This window comes from Ascaphus truei, chromosome 2, assembly GCF_040206685.1.
Source record: "Ascaphus truei isolate aAscTru1 chromosome 2, aAscTru1.hap1, whole genome shotgun sequence".
NCBI classification, from domain to species: Eukaryota; Metazoa; Chordata; class Amphibia; order Anura; family Ascaphidae; genus Ascaphus; species Ascaphus truei.
The window spans coordinates 199,415,677-199,439,440 of record NC_134484.1 but is presented as its reverse complement, the minus strand read 5'-3'; the positions used below and the strand labels follow the sequence as shown (position 1 = coordinate 199,439,440).

General features: G+C 42.7%; 1 long non-coding RNA gene across 3 annotated transcripts in view; it reads right to left on the bottom strand.

Moving 5' to 3' along the window:
• LOC142487094 (uncharacterized) overlaps window positions 1-23,764 on the bottom strand; it is a 174,914-nt gene that overhangs the window by 66,240 nt on the left and 84,910 nt on the right. For all 3 annotated transcript variants that reach the window (XR_012799139.1, XR_012799141.1, XR_012799140.1), the window contains one exon: window positions 9,023-9,093. This is a non-coding gene — a long non-coding RNA (uncharacterized LOC142487094). The remainder of the gene's footprint in view (window positions 1-9,022; window positions 9,094-23,764) is intronic.

Here is a 23,764-nt window from a genome sequence, read left to right as displayed (position 1 = left end):
TCAGTTCCGATTTTGCACTGGAGTCTGCCTGTGGAGCTTGAGGATTATCCCACGTGTAATGTTGCTCTGTGTGTGGTTACCTTTATCTCCTCAGCATTGATGTTGTTGTATACTCACACCTTGATAGTTTCCCGCAGCTGCCCCTTGGAATTCCTTTCTTGCTAGCACTTCATCTGCAACCAGTCACGTCCGATATTATTCTTATGCTCCTTGCCAGGAAATATAGAGAATGCGTCAAGCTTCTAGCTCGTGTATAGCGAGCAAGTACAGCGTCTTCTCCTCGGTGCTTTATTCAGTGTGTGTATCTGAGAGTGTCTGAGAGTGTGTGTGTCTGTCTGAGTGAGTGTGCGTGTGTGTGTTTGAGTCTGTGAATGAATAGACACAAACCCACAGTCAGTCAATCATCCAAGTGTCACCCCCCACCCAAGTGTCAGTCACTCACCCACCCCCCACACCCACTCTCTGTAACCCACTCTCTCTCTGTGTCTCTCTTTCACCCACACTCTCTCTGTCTTAACTTAACTGCCCTATACCGAAATAACCTACACTGCCTTCTTCCAGATCTGACTCTCAAGCTTCACACAAGAGATATTGGAATCCCCCCTAACCCAGAAGACACGTAGGGAACACCCCAGGCCCATACTGAACCCCCCTCAAGCCTTTTGTCACATAGGATGTAGCATTGGGTATCTGTCTTTTGTTGAAAATATTAAAATAAACAGATTGTATTGTATTTTTTTTCTGTAATAACAAGATCACAGTTAAGTAAAAGTTGCGCGCTAAAAATGTTTTTTCCATGGTAGGTGCGCTATGGGGGGGGGGGGGGAGGGCTGCTCCTTTCATTTGTCCTGGGCCCCATGATTTCTGTTGGCGGCCCTGGTAAGTACCATATATTAAACTTGGACAAATTTTAACTTACAATGACTATAATATATATTATCGATAACTGTGTATGCAATGTCTTGTATATAATGTATAATAACTCTGTTCACTTACTGTAACTATGTACTTGTAATCATGTATTATTGGTCATCATAACTCTATGCCCAGGACAACCTTGAAAACGAGAGGTAACTCTCTTACTTCCTGGTAAAACATTTGATAAATAAATGACAAGTGAGAATGAATGGTTTTGCACAGGGAATTTCCATCTGGGTGACTTTTTAAAAATAAAGTAAAACATTAGGTCCTTACTTACAACGGCTCTCTAATGGTCACTACCACCTAAAAATAACTTTTTAAATAATTTAATGTACGTCCGTCTTTTAATCTTCTGTGGGTGCCGCCGAATTCTGACTATGGCTGCCTGCTCCTGCCCCCTCCATGCTGAACACCGACCACTAAGTGGGACAAACAGGCATGAGACTTAAAGGAGTGGCTCCTTTAATCTTCTTGCCCTATCCAGTGCTGGCACATTATTCTGGGAGGGGCAAGTGACTGGGCCTTTTCCTCAATTTCTCTCTCTGGCACTTGGGAACTTCCTCAAAAAGTGCACGAAAGCACCATCCAACCCCCCCCCCCCCCCCCCCCCCACACACAAGCTCCTTCATTACCATCCGACTCCCCCACCTGGGAGTCATGAAATTGGTGTGTTTGTATAATAAATAGCAACAAAAATTCGAACACGTAATCAAATTACAATACAGATACTACGTTTTATTGACAGTGTTTATGTACATGCACACATATATATGCAGATATTACGTTTTATTGACAGTGTTTATATACATGCACACAGATATATGCAGATATTTCTGGGGGGGGGGGGGGGGCGGGTTACATTCTACAAAGATTTGTTAAATCGTGAAATAATTGTTCTTTAATCCGTGTTTGTAACTGGCCTCTGTTAGTGTGATACCAACATTAATGGGTTAAACAGATATGAGCAACGCATTGTGACGTTAGTTACCAGATTAGACAGCTGCTGTACAATGTGTTGCTAGCTTCTCTGGCAGGGAAAGAGTTAATGCTCTAGGGAGCTGGGAGAGGGGGCTCGGTAGCGCTCCTATCAGTGACATCAGCAGAGCAGGAGGGGGCTGGAGAAAAGCCAGAGCAACATCTAAAGCTTCTTAATCATTGTTTAAACTTTTTTTTAATGATTAGGCAAATAACGCACTCATATTTTTTCTGATCACAGCATGTTACCTCAGTTATCATTTTTTTGTCCTAAGAGGGGTTCCGCCCTCAAACAAAAAATGATACGACCTAATAGTACTGATTACTTACCGACAACCTAATAATACTGATTACTTAATGACAAACTAATGATACAACCTAACAATACCGATTACTTAATGATAACCTAATTATACAACCTAATAGTACTGATGACGTAATGCCTAACTAATGATACAATCTAACAGTACTGATTTCAACCAGAAAATCACTGGGAGTTGGCAGGTCTGTTATTGTAAATAGAATTTTTATGAAGTATATATTATCTTATGTTTACTACACACATCAGGAGCACATTCTTCTCCCTAACATCTGTTCTAACTATTAATGCACTTACAGGCTCTCCTGCGGTCTTTGTAAAAAACATATACAGTATGCACTTTTAGTAGCAGTTAGCTTTAGTGAATGTAACCATTGAAAAATGAATCGAGCCTCAGCAATTGGATAATATAAGAAATATGTCCCAATGATAAAACAAAAGATTGAGAAAATGTAATTGAGGGTGTCACCTTTTCATCATTTAACCCATGAAAATAGGACTTTTACAGGGAAGGAGGGGGAGCCCCCACACTTTACTGGGATACATATTAATAAGTGCAGTTTACAATATGACAGGAACATTTTACCAATACATTATCTGTATCTGTACATTGTGTATGACCTTGCATAACGCCCTCTGACAGGAACATGTCAGGATAGATGTACAGAAAACACTTGATTGACAAGCACCCCCCCCCCCCCAATTCACATTCTCATCTGAAAAGACAATGTTCTTAATTTCCAGATAAACCAGAGCAGCCAGCTACTAATCGTAACCGGCGAAGTGCCCCTTGTGCCTGTTTTCCTTGTTTTCTTGGGGAGATCTCCTTTACCATAAAATGTGGGCCTCTCTTCTGTTCGCATCACTGCTGTGACATCCTGAGCTTGTGATCCCTGAGCAGTGATCACGTGGCACAGAAAGGTGTAACGCTGCCCTCTGCACTGAGCAACGTTTTCTTATGCATTTAATCAAATTCTGCTCTTTCTGGTGCTTTGTTCAGAATATGCAAGTGTTTGAAATATTGACTGTCCAGTAGGTTTAAATGGAGCTCTCCCAAGAGCATAATGCAGTGTAAAGATTATCATGGTAACTCAGAAGATAGACATGAAGATAATCAAGATTTTTAATACTAAAAAAAAAAGAAACATTTTTTTTAAAGAGGCATGGACAGGGGGCAATACTAACATTGTATGAGGTAAACTCCTATACTTTACATGATATAAAGGAGCAATCCCTAGGACCAACGTGTACTAACATGTTAAGGAGGTTAAAGCTTTGTGATCTGTGTTTTTTATTTTGACCAAAATCTGATGCCAAATTACTAATTTTTACATTTGTTAAAAATGTGTTTGTAAACATTGTGAGCTAAGACTTGGAAACGCTTGCACAGATAGAACTCCTTTAGCTTTTGCATTTCTGTGATACGGATAGGATGAGGGTATAGAAACTCCTTGATTGACAAAAACTTCCCCAGTCAGAAGCCCCTAAGGATGCAATTTGTAATGATTGTCAGAGAACAAATGAAGTCTTTAAGTATGGTTAGATTATTATTATCATTTATTGATAAAGCGCCAACATATTGCATAGCACAGTACAATAGGGTTGGAGGTCAAAAGACAATAAAATAACACAATAACATACATTGTTACAGTACGTAAGAAGGGCCCAGCCCCAAGGGGATTACAATCTATAATGAAGGGTGAGTGGATACATAGTGTACACAGGGACGAGAAGGTTGGTGGGTTTTGGAATTATAACAGAGTAGTTGAAACATCAGCAAACGTTGGCCGCCCTTTGGCTGCTGTCTTTGGGGCGATGCACATGTAGGCTGAAGAAGTTCTGAATAAATTCAGCTGTTCAATGCAAGTTCTGTAGTCCATGGTAATACACATTTTATAGGCCGGGGCTGACGAAACACATTGAAAGCAATCCCCTATATTAACCCTTATCACGCTGGTGATTTATGGGGAATGTAATGATAACATTTACAAAATAAACAATTGTTGAATATCTACAGTCCAGCAATCTACAAGATCCCCAGCAGCATGGTTTTACATGGGGAGATCATGTCAAACATACCAAATTGCCTATTAGTGCGTGACTAAGGTAATAATAGATCAGGATGGAACAGTACATGGAGCTTTTCTAGATTTCAGTAAGGTCTTTCACACAGTCCCACGGAGAAGAATTATAAACAAGTTGAAATGCTTGGGATTGGACTTTAAAGTGGTTGAATTTTATAAGACATTGGTTGCAGGATAGGCGACGGAGAGTTGTGATAAATGGAGAGCATTCAGAGGACTAGCGAGGAACCTCAGGGATCTGTACTAGAACTAGTGATCTTTTATATCTTTGTCTGCTAAGCAAAGAATACCTTTTTGCAGATAAACACTTCAGGAGGGGTAAATAAAATCATTAACGATTTAGGTAGATTAGATGAATGGTCAAGAGTGTGGCAACTACAATGTAATTCAAAAAAGGCAAAATAATGCACTTGGGTCACAAATCATAAGGCAGACTACAATCTTAACGTCACTATAATGACCACTACTATGGAGGAAAGAGACCTGGAAGCAGTTATGTTAGGATGTTAGCTTGTATTGGGAGAGGTAATGGCAGCAGAAAAAGAGAGATAGCGATGTCAATCTATAGATTATGGGGTAAGACCTCGTCAAGAGTACTGGGTTCAGTTCTGAAGACTACATATCCCGAAGAACATAAATACATGGAAGATTGTGCAAAGAAGGGCTACTAAAATGGTGCATGATCTGCATAATAAAACGTATTAGGATATATCTCTATATGTCCATCTTTGAGGACAGAAGGGAGATGGAGAACATGATTGAAACATTCACATACATAAAGGGTTTACACAATGTACAGGAAGGAAGCATATATCAGAGAAAGAGGAGTGCTAGAACAGGAGGACATTCTCTGATGCTGGAGGGTGGCAGCTCAGGGGAGATGTGAGCAAATACTTCTCCACAGAAAGAGTTCATTCATGGAATAGCCTCCCAGAGGTTGAAAGGGCTAAATAAATAAAAAATGCTTAGACATACGACTATCCTAAATATAAAAGAAAACCACTAACAAATAGTGTGTGCAGTGTTACAGCAGATAGGACAATGGGCTGACACAGTGGGACAAGTGGTTCTTATATGCTATCAAATGCTATGTTTCTAAGGCTGTCCTATCCTGCGTATTCAGACAAAATGAGCACGGCTGTTATATAAGGGTAAATCTTATTACTCTCTTTTAAAGAATATTTTTTGTTTGTGCCCTGTTCAGTGACTCATTTACAGCTCTGTATAGTGACTCTTACTTTTCTTTTCATGTTGTAACATTTCCGAGATATTTGATGGTCGTTCTAGATATTTGGGGGAAATAAAAAATGGCCACCATTTTCTCAATAAGAAATAATGTTTTATTACTTAAATGTTATCATTTGAATTCCAAGGAGACATTTTTTAAATGTTAATGTTTTATTTATAACCAGTTTTATTAATTTTTTCTAATACTTTGCCAGCACCTTTAATTCCATGTAAAATATCTCCCCAGGATGGTGAGGATTTCATTTCTTGAGTACACTTGCCATTTTAAAATGCTACTATGTCTGTTTATTTTAACCTTTAATACTGGAAAGGTAATAAGATTTCACAATTTTATATGTTTTAAATTTACCTTATTTTACAACTGAATTTCAATTTCATTTGTACCATTTCCCCTGCAGCACGTTTATCTAGAAAGCAAAGGGCAGTGGAATCCAAAGCAAACTCTGGATGCTCCAAGTTAAAGTCTTGTGCATTTATCCTGCATTTCTTTACAAATCCAGGAGTGTGTATGTTACAGGGACACATGGTGAAAAACAGCACCAGATGAATAAAAACAAGTATCCAATAGAAACCCATTTATTTGAATAATTCTGATATTTTTGTACCATGGAACTGAGACTGCTACTCAGGTACATTTATGTTGGAGTAGCAGCAGCAGATCGCCGCGTTCAAAGCTAATAAATGCACCCAGATTAGTGTCAGATTGAGAAAAAACACATCAAAAAAATTCATCTGTAAAACCCTGAATGCTATTAAAGAGCAGTAAAAAGATAAATAATAGGGAGCAAACCCAACAACACAATGTCAGCTAAATACCGGGAAGCAGTCATCTTAAACACATGCAGCAAGTTAATTTCTCCTTAGGCTATGCTTATAGTGCCGGCGACAGCAACGTGACATCAGGCTGCGGTTGCTGGAAAAATCAAATTGAGATGACTTCCAGCGATTGCGACCAAGCCGTCGCGTCACGTTTACTATAAGCGCACGCGACGGCGGCAATGCATTTGTTTTGATGCGACGTCGCTGTCGCCGGCACTATAAGCGCAGCTTTAGAAACATACAACATGCAGTCACTAACTAGGGAACAAAACCATGACTTTATAGGAAATAAAACAGCAGCTATTTCTTATGGCCCCAAATTAAAAAAAAAAAAAAGAAATACAAGCAAATAGTGGCCACGTTTCACAGCACAGAAAGGGAAGATTCACTGTAGGCAGCATACAAGGATTTCACTTGAATTGTGTCACACACTCCTTTGGTCGGCTATGTTTGTGTCTAACAATTCCGTAGGAATATATTGCACAAAGTGATTGTAAGTAGTGAGGAAATGCTGATAAAACCTTGCCTGTGCCTTTTCTAATTATTATCCCACCAGTTTGGTTTTAAGGAAAACAAATCCAGTATGTCTCAGAATATTGTGCAGGGAGACTCTCTGCAGGGATGTGACAGCAGCGTCGCGCCTTCAGGAATATCTCAGGTTTGTGCTTTGAGGCAATGGCTATTACTACACAGCTCAATATTAGCACAGATCAAACTAACATTGTATTAGAGTCACTATTGCTACACACTTCATTCACAGATGGGATTGGGAAAATAGGGAACATGCGAGGTCCACTTTGATCCGTTTCAGTTACTCAATGGATTTAGAAAGACCCTGAGCAGGAGATGGAGTTCAGCATGGTAAAAACATGTGTTCATCATTAGTAGCACTAATACTAGTTTTTCTTTGTCTAGACTTAAAATGGGGATGATGTATTGATGTCTATGCCGAGCACACGGCCAATCAGAAGTCAGATTTACCGTTTTTCTATCAACACATTTAATTCCAGTGTAACTAATGACCACTGAGTTGACATAACTTAAGGGGTCTGCAGTTTTGCAAGACACAGAAAAATTAGCAGATTAGTGTTTTAAAAAAAAAATTCTTTATCATTAATGTTTCTATATTCAGTATTAACAGCCATTACATTAGTCTTAGTATATATGTATTTGATTATTACTGTTTGTATACTAGTGGAATGATTGGATATCCCATTGATTTTCCAGAGTTACTTGTCAGTGAGCCCATCAAGCTTTCTGGGCACACCGCAGGAAGACCTCAGTGTACTGAAGGAAGTAACCCACTGCTTGCGTGCATGTATTAGCGACCACTGCAAGTACATAGACGAGCAAAAGGAAACCATCAGGAGTCTGGAAGAGGAAAATAAAAGGCAGCCGCCCCAGATTGTGGACTTGCAGGCTGAGAAAACATCCTTGATAACCAGGATTGAAGAGATGCAGTTTGATATTATCAGGAAGGTTAATGCTAATGAGATACTGGAGAACAATATTAAAGATCTCCAGAAACTATGGGGCAGGTCATGGCCAAGAAGGAGAAGAAGTATTTTGGGAATATCCAGTCCCTGCATGGTCATCTGGAAAAAAACATTAAAATCAGCCAGTTTAAGTTTCCAGAAGCTCAAGAGAGAGGACGAGATTTTAGAGCAACGTCTGTTTTCCTTGCAGAGTGAATTAGCGAATGAGAGCGAGAGGCCAGGAACACAGAGAGAGAGAGAGAGAGAGAGAGAGAGAGAGAGAGAGAGAGAGAGAGAGAGAGAGAGCAGTTTGAAGCCAAACAGTGCAAGCTGGTGACAGAAGTAAAGATCTTGCAGGCCCAATTGGAAATATAGCAAGCTGAGACTGTAAGGCTTCACGGAGACATTGACAAATTAGTGGAATCAAAATATTATAAGGTATTGATTTAAAAACCCTTCCACCCCTTTGTTAGAAACCTTGTCCGACTACCTAATAATCTTCCTGAATTTATAGTTATTTTGGCCTCCCCCAAACACCTAATTCAGGACTATATGTTACACAAGATGGGGGATGATGTATCAGGACAATGTTGGAGCAGATAGTGTTATTTTATATTGTGGTTCTTAGTACTAATTTATCAGGGACTTTGCTGTCATTTTTGCATTGTGTGTCAGATCACAATGTGAGGAGTATCGTTAGGGAGCAGTTACATGCTCTCTCCCGCCTTAAACCTTTCTCACTTTCTGCTCCACACCTCTGGAATGCACTTCCCCTCAATACCCGACTAGCCCCCTCGCTATCCACCTTTAAGACCCACCTTAAGACACATCTGCTTAAAGAAGCATATGAGTAGCACTAGATAATCATGGACACATGACACAAAGCTTGGCCCCCTGCAGACGCACTTACTAGTATTCCCTCCTACTGTCTCTGTACGTTCTCCCTACCTACCAATTAGATTGTAAGCTCCTCGGAGCAGGGACTCCTTCCTTAATGTTACTTTTACAGTATGTCTGAAGCACTTATTCCCATGATCTGTTATTTATATTTGTTATTTATATGACATGTATTACTACTGTGAAGCGCTATGTACATTTTATGGCGCTATACAAATAAAGACATACATACATACATACATACATGACATTAAAATAGGATTATAAATATTACTATGTCTCACATGGTCACTTTTTACTCGCATCACAAAATCCTGCAATTCCTGAGATGGTATAAACTTCCCTGGGTAGTAACCTGCATCAAATATAAAAAAAAAAAACCTCTTACATTTGATGAAAAGCAACTAGAACATGGTGTGGAGATTATTATAATTAATTTTTAAAGCGCCAACATATTCCATAGTGCGGTACAATGGGGGTACGGAGTTATGTAAATTACATATGGTAAACAAAATGACATACCAAATAAGGAGAAACAAACGCAAACAGAAACAGAAGGTAATGAGGGCCCTGCTCATGAGAGGAAAAAAACAGTTAACTCGGTGGTGACAGCTCTCCATAATCAACCAAGCGCGGTGAAAAAAGTAAAATACTTTATTGAATCAAAAGATAGACATCAGAAGGAAAAATGCACTCTTACGCATTTCGTCCTGAGAAGAGGACTTTATAAAAGAGTGAAGAACCCTTACACCCAGCCGATCTATATATACGTGATGACATGGTCTGATTGGATAAAACCTGCAAGGATGTACCACCCTCACCTGCAGATTAATGAATAGATCACAGAAACAACTCTGTCATTAAGTATACAAAAGAGTCGCTGGGTGTAACGAAAAAAACATACAATGTGACATGTATGAGAGACCTTATTAAATATAAGAATACCATGAGATGTCCTCGGCTCATTGGGAGCGTCATGCGTGCCGGAATGTATTAATATGTCTCGCGTGCCAGTAAGTACTACTGAACTGAAGTTATGAAGTTATTTAGATAGGAAAAGCAGTTTTTAAACGTCCTTGGGTTGGAGGAGTTTTACTCTGGGGAAAACTGTCAACCTCACCACTGATTTATGAGAGGGGCTGGGTCTAGGTTGTGTTCAATGGAAAATAATTGTATAAGAACCAGGCTCAGCTAATGGCTATTGTCTTTCGTGTCTTCTGTGATATTCAAGATTGCTGTATGAACTGCCAGTCAAGATTTGACTGTTTCATCATTCCATCTTAAGTAAGCGTCTATATTTTGTCTGTTATTTGTATAATCTTTTATCGTAACCATGTATTTTCTATAACTCTGTGCCCAGGACATACTTGAAAACGGGAGGTATCTCTCAATGTATTACTTCCAGGTAAAACATTTTTATAAATAAATAAATGTACATACAATACATAGAACAACATATATATATTTAACCAGCTAAATAAAAAGGAAAAAATCAAGAGTTAAAAATTAGTTAAAAACAAAATGCTTGATGTCTGAAATAGAAACTGAATATTATGAAAATACAGGTAAACCCCGTTATAACGCGCCTCGTTATACCGCAATTCAGTTATAACGCAGTTTTCCCGTGGCTCCCGTTTAAAAAAAAAAATGTTAAATTTAAAAATTATTATTTTTTTGCACACTGCACACACTGCACACACAATGCTCATTGCACACACTGCACACACTGCTCACACTGACACACACTGCTCATTGCTCACACTGACACACTGCACACACACTGCTCATTGCTCACACTGACACACTGCACACACACTGCTCATTGCTCACACTGCACACTGCACACACACTGCTCATTGCTCACACTGACACACACTGCACACTGCACACACACTGCTCATTGCTCACACTGCACACACACTGCTCATTGCTCACACTGACACACTGCACACACACTGCTCATTGCTCACACTGACACACACTGCACACAGCACACACTCTCACTGCACACACAGCCCAAGACCCACACACACAGACCCAACAGCTGCACTATACACACTAGTAATGGTATATCCCTGTGTGTCACGTTCTACAAAGTTAAATGCAAATCCATGGGTTCATGGGTATCTCTCCTCCTACAAAGCCCATATTTCAGGGTATATTCTTCTCTTACGAAATTTGAGGACACTCACAGTGTAATAAAATCAGATATATACTGTACATACTGTATATTTTTGTGCTGTGTGAAGCACAGAGTAAATTGGCAGTGCTGTATAAAAGTAAGTACAGTACTGTACCGGCTCTTACCTGTCTTAAAACGAGCAGCCTTACTAAAGCCCTCCAGTCCACCTCTTAGCAGGGGATGATGCAGCAGAATGATAAGGGGGATAACAGCACTTCCCGACAGCGAACAGTCTTACACAGTGATTCAGGCACCCCTCACGTTCGCCGTGCACATGCTCATGCGCCGTGCGGCTCGTGAGGTGTGGATGTTGGCTGCCAGTTCCCTCTGCTCCTCTGCGGTTCGTCGTGTAATGACCCAGCGGGGTCATGTGACGTCACGGCATGGCAACGTGACCCCGCGGGGTCATTTTACACCAGTTAAAGTTGCACAAACATGACATTAAAGTTTGTTAAAAATATTAAAAATTGAATAAAAATTAACACAAATGAAGTGATCACATATACCCTGTATAATACAAAAAAAAATACTGTGTGTAAAATAGAATCAAACATTGTAATAAAGTGACACGTACACACACCTCTGACCCCTCTGCCATTTTAATCATACAACACACTGTGCTGTCTGAGAGCTGGTAAAATACATACTGTACTCAGGTACTGTACTTAAGCCCTCCAGATCAGTTGTTAAAAGCCTCAGGTTTTCAACACTAGGAAAAGGCATACTGAGGACCCCTGGCAGGTAGAAATGGCAGAAACTTCAACCAAACGTAAGAGGTTTACTGTCCAAGAAAAAATTGCTGCGCTTGACAGAATAAAATCTGGAGTCACGCAAACCAAAGTGGCTAGAGACCTAGGACTGAATGAGTCTACAGTTCGCGGATGGAAAAAGGAGGAGAAACTTCGTGATGCAGTAAAATCCATAGAAACAGACGATGGACTGAAGCGTAATCGTTTGCGTGAACCTAAAGACAGCCAGTTGGATAAAGCTGTTTTTCAGTGGTTTGTCCAAGAAAGATCCGAAGGCATACCTCTGTCTGGACCCCATCTGCAAACACAAGCCAAAACGTTTCACAGCCAACTTCACGGCAATGCTTCAACCTCCTTCGCGGCAAGTAGTGGATGGCTAGATCGCTTTAAAAGGCGACATGGAATAAGTAAAACCGCTATATCAGGAGAGATACGGTCAGCTGACGATGAAGCTGCATGCACGTACCCTGCCCAACTTCAAGAGATAATTGAAGATGGTGGCTATACCGCAGAACAGGTTTATAACTGCGATGAGACCGGACTATGTTTCAAAATGCTACCGAATACCACTCTGGCCTGTAAGAATGACGACCAGCGTACACAAGGATTTAAACAAATGAAAGACAGAGTGACTGTACTTTTTTGTGTGAACCAATCTGGAAATCACAAACTGAAGCCACTTTGTATTGGCAAGTTTAAGTCGCCACGGTGCTTACACCATGTGAACATGGGTACTATGCCTTTTGCGTATGACTTTAGCAGAAATGCCTGGATGACTGCCAGTATTTCCGAAAGGTGGTTTCATCAACAGTTTGTACCAGAGGTCCGTAAAACTTACGTCAACAAAGGCTGGATACAAAAGCTTTATTGTTACTTGACAACTGCCCTGCACATCCCCCGGCCGAAAGCCTAATAAGCCGAGATGAAAAAATAAGGGTCAGCTACTTGCCCAAGAACACGACATCCAAAATACAGCCGCTTGATCAAGGCATTATTGCAACCTTTAAGATGAACTTTCGGAAAACAATGATACATCGAATAATCACAAGTGAAGATTCTGTTATGTCATTTTTAAAGAAAATGAATCTAAAAGAAGTTTTTTATATTGGTGGCGAAGCTTGGGAAGCGGTCACACAAATGTGCATTGCGAAATGTTGGCGAAACATAACAGGTGCACGTCCTGTGCCGGCTGACGCCGAACTTGCCAGTGACAGTGAGGACGATGCTGATTTTGAGGGGTTTACGGAGGAAGAAGTCGCCGCCGCAAATCTGTTACTTGCAAACTATGTGAACAAAGGCCTCACAGAGCAGGAAATTGCCAATGCCGAACGAGTCATGGAACCGTTCCTTGATACGGAAAGTGGGGCTATAATTGACTCTTGGGTCGATGGGGACAGCAGCTGTCCTACTCATGAACATATGACGGGCTCGGAAATCATTCAAAGCCTTACAAGTGAAAATACTGATCTGGATACTACAGAAGACGATGAGGATGAGGATGAGGAACCAGAGCCGCCACCAAAGATCACAGAGGCGCTGGTGGGATTACAAACAGGACTTCAATTTCTAGAGTCAGAAAACATCGATTCAATAACAATCCTACAATTAAAAAGAATAATTGAAATCGTCAAAAAGAAGAAAAGAGATGCACTGAAACAGACAACACTTGATAGGTTTTTTAACGTGTAATCTCCAGCTGGTTTTATTACAGTATGTTCAGTACAGTATGTTTTTTTTGTAAAGTTGTTACATGAGCACAGAGTGCATTACACGGTTTTCAGTATGTGCTGTATCTACATTGCATACTACAGTATATGTGTTTTTTGTGTGTTCAGTACTTTATTTACAGTACAGTATTTATGAGAAATGAACAACACGACAATTGGTGTTTTAAATACAGTACTTTATTGTTCAATGCATCAATAAATGTGTTAATACTGTACGATTGTGCATTTTCTGTATTTTTCATTCTACTGGTGATGTTTTAAACACACACCGACACACACTTACACACACTTACAAACACTTACACACACTTACACATACTTTCAAACACTTACACACACTTTCACACACTTACAAACACTTACACACACATTTTCAAACACTTACACACACTCACACATACTTTCAAACACTTACACACACTTTCACACACTTACAAACACTTTCACACACACTCACAAACACTTACACATACTTTTAAACACTTACACACACTCACACATACTTTCAAACACTTACACACACTCACACATACTTTCAAACACTTACACACACTCACACATACTTTCAAACACTTACACACACTTTCACACACTCACACATACTTTCAAACACTTACACACACTTACACATACTTTCAAACACTTACACACACTCACACATACTTTCAAACACTTACACACTCACACATACTTTCAAACACTTACACACTCACACATACTTTCAAACACTTACACACACTTACAAACCCTTACACACACTCACACATACTTTCAAACACTTACACACACACAGCACACATATACACACACACAGTTTCTCTCCCATATACTGTATACTGTACATACACACACACACACTCTCTCACTTTACACAGAAGGGGTGGGGGGGGGGGGGAGTTCAAATCAGAGGAAAGACCACGACCAGCACCACCACCCTCCCCCCCCCCTCCTCCCGCGCAGGCAGCGGGGACAACGGTGGGGAGAAGGTAAGCGGTGACAGGGGGAAGCGGGGTCCGGAGGGACATCAGCGCTCCCATCTCCTTCCCCGCGGGCTGTCACGCGGTGACAGGGGGAAGCGGGGACCGGAGGGACATCCCCGCTCCCATCTCCTTCCCCGCGGGCTGTCACGCGGTGACAGGGGGGAGCGGGGACCGGAGGGACATCCCCGCTCCCATCTCCTGTCCCGCGGGGTGAAGGGTGCTGCTGGGGGGAGAGGGTGAAGATGCGCCGATGCGGCGGCCATTTTTTTTTCCGCGACCCCGTTACTAACGCGGTGGTCTCGGGGTGGACCCCGAGGACCGCGTTATAACGGGGTTTACCCATAAACAAATAAAGACAAATCAATTATATACCCAAAAATAAAGTATAATAATCAATAAATAATAATTATAGTAATAGTTAATATAATATAAATTGATGAGTTAGTACCCAAAACAGAAATAGAACACAGAAACATATGGTTATGCAAAAGATGAATATGCAATTATAATACACTCTGAATACTCCCCATAGGCAAACTCATGCTGTTAAGAAATTTTTAAGTTTCCAGTTTTGATTAATGCCTGATGGATGAAGAGTATTCAGAGTGTATATCCAGTACATCTTGTTTGTTTAATGTATTTTCCCTGTCACCATCCCTAGGGTGGCAGGGAATATGCTCAATGGCGGAATAGGAAAAATTGTCTATTCCACCACTTGAGCACATAGAGAAATGTCTGGCCACAGGATGTGATAAATCCTTCCATTTAATCAGGCGAACGTGTTCTGCTATTCTGTTTTTTAAAGGTCTTATAGTACGACCACTATATTTTTTCTCACAACCGCAGCTCAAAAGAAATGTGACAAAACTAGTATTACAGTTCAAAAAGCTTTTGATGTAATATTTATTTTTATTCTGATTATAAACTATGACCTTAGTGGGATGGGCATATTTACACATTGAACAATTGCCACAGGCAAAAAAGCCTTTAGGTATACCTCGAACCTGAGGATAACTAGAACGAGAATCAGACAAACTGGGTGACAAATGAGAAGCAAGTGTCCTGGCCTTACGATAGATAAATCTCAGCCCTTCCTGAACAAATTCAGAGATGTCTTTATCCAATGATAAAATTTGCCAATGCTTGTAAACTGCCTGTTTTTTCTCCTTGTACTAATCACTAGCTGGAGCACGCTGACACAACAAGATGCTTGGAATCACACTGCCTTCCATCAGCATCAACTGGCAGTCTACACATCTTACTGTGAGTACTTGCCAGCTGATTCATTCATCGTGGGACACGGGATGTAGGTGAGGCTAGCAGATACTGGACACTGTGACTTACTTTTTGGCATTTCTATTGGCGTGCCTCTTTGTACTTCTACCAGCACACATGCTTTATAGCCCCCCACCCTGAATTAGTCCGGTTACGTGTGAAGGATTTACAGCCTATCAAGTTAATATGTTTATGAAGAAGTTGTACCTTTCTCTGTGCTCTATGGACTAAAATATCACTTGCCCTGGTTGTAGCCTCAGGTTTTGGGGGGTTTATTCCCCTTTTGTTTCCCTGCTCATGAGAGATTACTCTAGATTCAAAACAAACATTTGTTTATATTGATACATCACCCCCCCAGTGTAGGTGTAAGGGAGTGAAGAGGTTGTGACGATAGTGAGGGTTTGGCCCGGGATTAACGGGGTTACTCCCCAAGGGCCCCCCTCTAACCTCGCCAGGGAGACAAGGGGTTAACTGGGCTGAGGTCCAGAAATGTGATTTAACCCTTGTTATAACATGAAAATGCTTATTCCCCTGTGTAAAATGTATTGTTGCTGGGTCAGTGTCTGCATAACCCACCCACTGGGACTTAAGGGGTTAATCTTATATGCAGTGCTGAATAAACAGTTACCTGAAAACTGGTAATTTGGTAACGGAGTAAGCCAGGACCCTGAGCCTTGGGGTACAGCCTCCGGGTCACCCCCCAAGTACACACATATTAAAAATATAACTTTGTCATAAGAGGAACATATATTTTTGATAAAGTGACTTTTTGCAGTCTTACAATGTACAGGCCAAATGCTAACTACCTCTGCCTGCCTTTGTAATGCGTACCAGGACCAAATGGTTTGACTCATGAGTCTATTTCACGTTTGATATGCAAGCTTCCTCTCTGGAAGTGCATATCCAAAAAGGGAGGTATGAATTGGCCAGTTGGATGCTAAATAGGACATCCTGCTAGAATTTAGCCTGGCTTCACAGGGGAATTGCTATGCAAGACCCAGGAAGGATCAACAGGTAATTACCTAGTTGGTTATGCGAGAAGCTACAAGCCTACTTCAAAAGGTTTTATTGATGGGGGTAGGGGTGGAGCTACCCCAAGCAGGATATCAAAATGAGTAACCTTATTAAATATAAGAATACTATGAGATGTCCTTGGCTGAACAGGCTAAGACCTACATATTTGTATTCGTGGGACTTCCCCGCCACCAACCGTTACAAACACTTAATATCTGGCCCTTAGTGGCTGCCAGATATTAATATCTCTATTAATTTTCATATTACACTGTAATGTTTGGTCTCTCTGCGAGCGTCTGGTGGGACGAACTGTATTAATATATCTCACCTGACTGTATGTATTACTGAACTCAAGTTATGAGGTGATTTGCAGTAAATATGAAATTTTGGTTGAGTTCTGAGAAACTGCAACCCCCTGCTATGATAATGAGCAGGAATGCCAGAATTTACATCGCGTGGTCATCAAAGGCTAAATTGCTAATTGCTTATGCTTGGCCCAACGGACAAAAGGAATTAACCAGAGTAAGTGTAACTTTTCACACTGGACCCTGGAAGCCCAAAGTCAGCTTCAAAAGCTTCAAAGGGGATTTTACTAGACGGCACGGCGCCGTAAGCTGGGATGCAAGGGTTAAAATGATAGATAAGTCAGAGCCACCCTTTTATCCATGTTGTTCATGCAAAGTTCTTCATTGTTCTTCATGCAAATGATCTTCATGCATGCATGTATCCTGCCTGTTTTGCTGTGATGTCAACTGAAATATGGGAGAAGTGGCCAGTCTGTAATCCTGATGGCTTTCCCCCCGCGACTCCGATGCGCCGCCCCCCCCCCCCCTTTTCCTTGCTGGAAGTGCAGAATTCAGCAGTGTGGGCGGCGGTATGCCCCACGAGCCACCCCCGCGACTCTGCTTGCTCCAAATGCCAGCCCCGCACATAAGGAGCAGTGTGTCCGGCTACATGCACAACGAGCCCACTCCCCCCCCCACCCCCGCCCCCAGCGACTCCGCTTGCTCAAAGTGCCGGCCCCTGCACAGAAGGAGAGATTTGAGCAGTGTGTCCGGCTGCATGCACCACGAGCCCCGCGCGACTCTCCCACTCCACAGATTCTGCTTGCCTGATTGAAATGTCGGCCCCCCTGCGACTCTTAGCCTGGCCGGAACACGAATGCAGCTGTTGGTGGTGATGAGGGGAAGATGTGCAGAGGGAGCACTTGGGAAAAACTTAAGTACTGGTATAATTACGTTGCTGCCAACCCCAGCGCTGCTCCCATTGTGCTGAGCAAGTTCCTGCTTGTAGTGCTGAGGAGAAAAGTTGTATTGTTAAGCAGTTACGCAGTGTACTGTTGCACAATGTTACGCAGTGTACTGTTGCGCAGTGTTACGCAGTGTACTGTTACGCAGTGTACTGTTATGCAGTGTTATAGTGTACTGTTACACAGTGTTACACAGTGTACTGTTGTGCAGTGTACTCTGTAGTGCAGTGAATTGTGACTTAATGTAAAATGGCATCAAAAAGACTTCACTACGATGCAGCATTGAAACGCAAAGTTATTGTATACGCTGAAGAGCACGGAAATAGAGCTGCGGGTGGTAAATTTACTATAAATGAAGCAAATATTCGTCGCTGGAGGAAGGACAGCACTGCCATATTTGCTTGTAAAGCAACAACCAAGTGCTTTACAGGACCTAAGAAGGGAAGATACCCACAAGTAGATGAAGCTGTGCTTTGTTTTGTCATTGAGACACGCGCAAGAGGATTGTCTGTCACACGTCAGGCAATGCAAGTAAAAGCTGTAGAAATTGCCAAATCTCTCGGAATAGATTACACAATTTTCAAAGCAAGGAGAGGTTAATGTGACCGATTCATGCGTCGTGAAGGACTATCACTCAGGTGCAGAACATCTATCTGTCAAAAGATTTCAAGAGAAGCTGCATAACTTCCAGAGATACGTCATTAAATTAAGAAAGAAAAAAACCTATGAGTTTAGCCAAATTGGAAATGCAGACGAAACCCCCGGTATACTTCGATATGCCCAGAAATTACACTGTCAATCCTAAAGGTGCTAAAGAGGTCAAGATCATGACCACGGGTTATGAAAAGCAGCTGTGTCACTGTGATACTATGCATTACTGCCGATGGCCGAAAGTTGCCGCCTTATATAATTTGAAACCGTAAAACAATACCCAAGAATGAGATCTTTCCCAAAGATGTAATTTTGCGTGCACAAAAAAATGGATGGATGACAGCTGAGCTGATGGAAGACTGGGTAAAAATCGCCTGGCGTCATTTTGTGGCCATTATTCTGAAGAGATAAAGAATAAGCTCGCCAGAATGCGCTGCGACTTGGTGGTTGTTCCTGGTGGCATGACTAGCCAACTTTAACCCCTTGATGGTTAACCCTAATCCCTGTTGGGACTGAAGGGGTTAAACTGTATTGTCCCCCATAATATCATGTTTTCCCCTACACTATCTTTTTTTGTCCCTGTTTTGCAGCTCAGAAGCTAGCTGCAGTTAAAATGAATGAATGAAAATGTGCTAACTGTATTTGAGACTCAAGGGGGAGCTTCTAGCGCTGTGCCAAGTGCTGATTGAAGAAGCGTGCCTGTGAATAACTGGCTGCTTTGAAGATAGGTATAATTTTCCAAGCCGCAGACGTCTGAACCGCAAAGTCAATTGGAGTGGTTTGCAGTCGGGCTGAAGTGCCTGCTTGTCAAAATGTATCCAGCGGTCTCGTTAAGCACTTAAGCTGAATTGATGGCGTGTGTCTGCGGTTACCGATCAAAAGCCGGCACGGATACATTGTATGCCGGCTTGTAACCCAGACCAATTATAGGTCAAACCGCAACCCACATCAGAGAGCCCATTCAATTAAGTGGACATCTTGCGCTAGCAAAGAGCTAGCACTCTAATTTTTGGAGTGCAGTTAGTTACACATGTGCCATGAACATACATATGAGTTTTATATTTGTTACATATGCAGAACATAAATTTATATACATACTGTATTTCCATAGTGTTTTAAATATGAAGGCAGGAACCTTTTCCTGCCGGTCCAACAATGAATCCATTAACATGCCCATATGTTATGGAGGAATGAGCTGAGGGATTTTTCATCTCCGAACTTCAAAGGCACCCTGCTGAGATGGTGCCCCAGTGTCTAGAGAAGTCCGGAGTTGAAAAGCCTCAGGGACCCTAGGTGTCAGGGTAGCCGGATTATTCCCAAGTACCAGATACTGGTGTGAAGTATGGGCGCTTCACACTTGGTAGCCGAACCCCAGACTTACTGTCGCCAGGTAAGAGGTTGGGTCCGGTATGCAAAGCAGCCCAGGTGTGAGGTTAATGCATGCTCTTAGCCGACCGGGAAGCAACTTCTTCTGCCCATTCTCTGAACTCCTGGCAAGTCGCGGATAGGTGAGAAAAGTTGTTCCCACGAGAGCATTGGGTGTGTGTGTTAGGTATAGGACCCTTAACCCTATAAAGATGCCTGCAGCTCAGTCTCAGGCAGACTCACCTAAGATCAACTAAGAAACGTCCAAGTACAGCGTCAGCGGTTCCAGAGTGTGAGGGGTTAACTACATCGTAACAAAGGATCGTACCCCTCTTCCAGAATTTGTTCGAGTTGACGATTCCCGAACGAATCCTGTAAGGGCTGGGACACAAGGGCACAACTCACTATTGCGGTTTAGCCTCACGATCCGGTCCTAGTCCCTCCTCACTGCCAACTGACTACGTACTGTGACGCGTCAGCCAGCAGGGGATACAAGAGAATTGTGTTCCCATGCAGCGACGCGTCACATGGTACGCGAGTCAGCCAATGGGGAGGAGGGGAGGGAAGGAGCTAGATGGGAGGCGCCTTGGGCGGGGAGCAGGGAAGGAGCTGCGGGTTAAAGTATGTGTGTGTGTATGTGTATATGTGTGTGTGTATGTATGTGTGTGGGGGGGTGGACGGCACCACGATCAGATCCCGCCCCCCTCCCTCCCACTCCCGCCCCCCTCCCTCCCACTCCCGGCTCCCTACAGACCGCATATCGCGTTCTGTGTCTGTCAGCGCCCCGCCTGTCTGCAGTGCGGGTGTGCTGACTGAGGGAGCGGGGCCTTAGCCTAAGTACTTTACAAAATAATTCGTTTTGGCGGAGATATCGGGCTGGCAAGTTGCGTCCCAAGCCAAGGACTGTCGCACGGCTCACGTCGCGCACCCACTTGCATGCGTGCAGAGGTGCCCAGAGACTTTGTTTCGTTCCGTGGACATTTTATTTCGTTTCCCCATCCCAGTAAGTGTATATTGACTGTAATTGTGAAGTATGGTGTGTTTGTCTTAAAAGGAAATAAATTACAATTTATTTTACCCGCCTTGTACTGCTCAGTCCAGAATCCCGGTATTAATTTGTTGGTAAGACCTGGTCTACCGTGACAGTCAGTGAGCCCATCGAGCTTTCTGGGCACACCGCAGGATGACCTCGGTGTACTGAAGGAAGTAACCCACTGCTTGCGCACATGTAGTAGCGACCTCTGCAAGTACATAGTCGAGCAAAAGGAAACCATCAAGAGTCTGGAAGAGGAAAAATAAAAGGCATGAGTCCCAGATTCTGGACATGCAGGCTGATAAAACATCCTTGATAACCAGGATTGAAGAGGTGCAGGTTGATATTGTCAGGAAGGTTAATGCTAATGAGATACTGGAGAACTTCCAGAAATCTTCCAGACATTCAGAGGCAGGTCATGGCCGAAAAGGAGAAGTATTTTTGGAATATCCAGTCCCTGCATGGTCATCTGGAAAAAAACATTCAATCAGCCAGCTTAAGTTTCCAGAAGCAAAAGAGAGAGGACGAGATTTTAGAACAACGTCTGTTTTCCTTGCAGAGTGAATTAGCGAATGAGAGGCCAGGAACAGAGAGAGAGAGAGAGCAGTTTGAAGCCAAACAGTGCAAGCTGGTGACAGAAGTAAAGCTCTTGCAGGCCCAATTGGAAATATAGCAAGCTGAGACTGTAAGGCTTCACGGAGACATTGACAAATTAGTGGAATCAAAATATGATAAGGTATTGATTTAAAAACCCTTCCACCCCTTTGTTAGAAACCTTGTCCGACTGCCTACTGTAATTATCTTCCTGAATTTCTAAAGTTATTTTGGCCTCCACCAAACACCTAATTCAGGACTATATGTTACACAAGATTGGGGATGAATTATCAGGACAATGTTGGAGCAGGTAGTGTTATTTTATATTGTGGTTCTTAGTGCTAATTTATCAGGGACTTTGCTGTCATGTTTGCATCGTGTGTCAGATCACAGTGTGAGGAGTATCGTTAGGGAGCGGTAACATAACATTAAAATAGGATTATAGACGGAGGAGCATGCGCGAGGGGAAGGTGAATGGAGGCTTAGAGTGTGAGCTCTGTTCTCCCCGGCGTATTTAATTAAATAAACAGCAGCAGAAACGCAACATCAGCAAATCGTGCCTAAACCATCAGAGATGGCATCAACCAAGACGCCGCGCAGAAAAACCCAGCTGGTGTCCACCTATTTTAAAAGCAAAGAAACGGCTAAGGCCGGTGCACCTGAATCCCCAGCGCAGCTGTCTGCAGCTGACCCAGAAATGGATACCGCCGCTGAGGATCTTTATGATCTGGCGGTAATGCGCTGCAAAGATATGAAAGAGTTCTGCTCCAATATGAAAAAAAAATTAAAATCAGAACTATGGGAGCTGAGAAAAGATGTGGATGCTCTGGGGGAGCGCACTGACGCCTTGGAATCTAAAGCAGACGATACTGCTAGTGCCCTGTCCCACACGCAAACACAAATGGCCACCCTAAAAGAGCAGGTCAGATCTTTGGAAGACAAGATCGAGGACGCTGAAAATCGGGACCGTCGCTGCAACATCCGGCTGAGAGGGGTGCCAGAATCTGTCACAGACCCCGAGGACTTTACCACGAAGTGGTTAGAGCATATCTTCCCGGACATGGCGGACAGGGACCTTGTACTGGACAGGTGCCACCGTGCGCTGCGGGGAAGACGCCAGCAAGGGGACCCCCCAAGAGACATTGTGCTTAGGTTCCACTGCTACCACACAAAGGAAGAGACCTGCCGAATTGCCAGGGAAATTAAGGTGGTGGAATATGAACATATCAAGTTCCAGGTGTTCCAGGACCTATCCCCCGCCACATTGGCAAAGAGGAGAGCAATGGCTCCCATTACCAGGGCGCTACGCGATAAGGAGATACGCTATCGTTGGTTATTTCCATGTGCACTCCTGGTCCTGAAAAATGGCGCCCTGAACACTGGAATGCTTGTTTTTTCTGTTTAAATGTACGCATAATACTCACCTACTTTTGTGGTTACTAATATAATTTTTAATGCACTATGAGCGTTGTGCGCTGTGTTTTTTTGTATTTCTGTTTGCTATTAGGGGGTACCTGAGCCATCCCTGGTGCCACAGCTGCAGACGCTCCATATACTTCACTTTTATTAAAGGTCACCCATTTATTACATCACATAATCACTTCACCTTTATTGATTGTAGTTGCGCACTTATTCTTTACACTTTTTTTCACAGTTCACCGGTAAGATTAAGTTATATTAAGTTATATGGTTTAATGTTTACGTTAACAAGGTTTTTAAAAAAAAAAAAAAAAAAAAAGTTCTGCTGTGATTAAATTACAAACTGTTTAAGGGAGGCACGCCGGTGGGAAGGTTCCCATGTCAGCGTGCATGCGTTCTCAGCTACAATCCCTAGGAAGGAGGGATTGCGAACAAGTCCCAGAGGGGGGCCGGGCCCAGCAGGAAGGGGAAATCCCTTTGTAAGTCTGGGCCAAGTGACCAACCCCTTGGGCGCAGGAGACACCCTCGGGGGCTCCCGAGGTGGGCTCTTGACTTTTTGTTTCCAAATGTCATTAGTGTGTTGGTATTTTTTTTATTCTCTTTTTTTTGTCCGAACCCTTCTGTCGTGACCCTTGTGTGGCCTACCCTGCCCCTCTTCCCCCCTCGCCCCTCCTCCCCTCACTTCCCCCTCCTGCCCCCCCCCCCCCCCTCCAGGGGAACATCATCCGCCTGGACAGAACAGAGCACAAGTTAAAGGGGCGCATCTAGGGGCAGTCGACAGGCTGGAT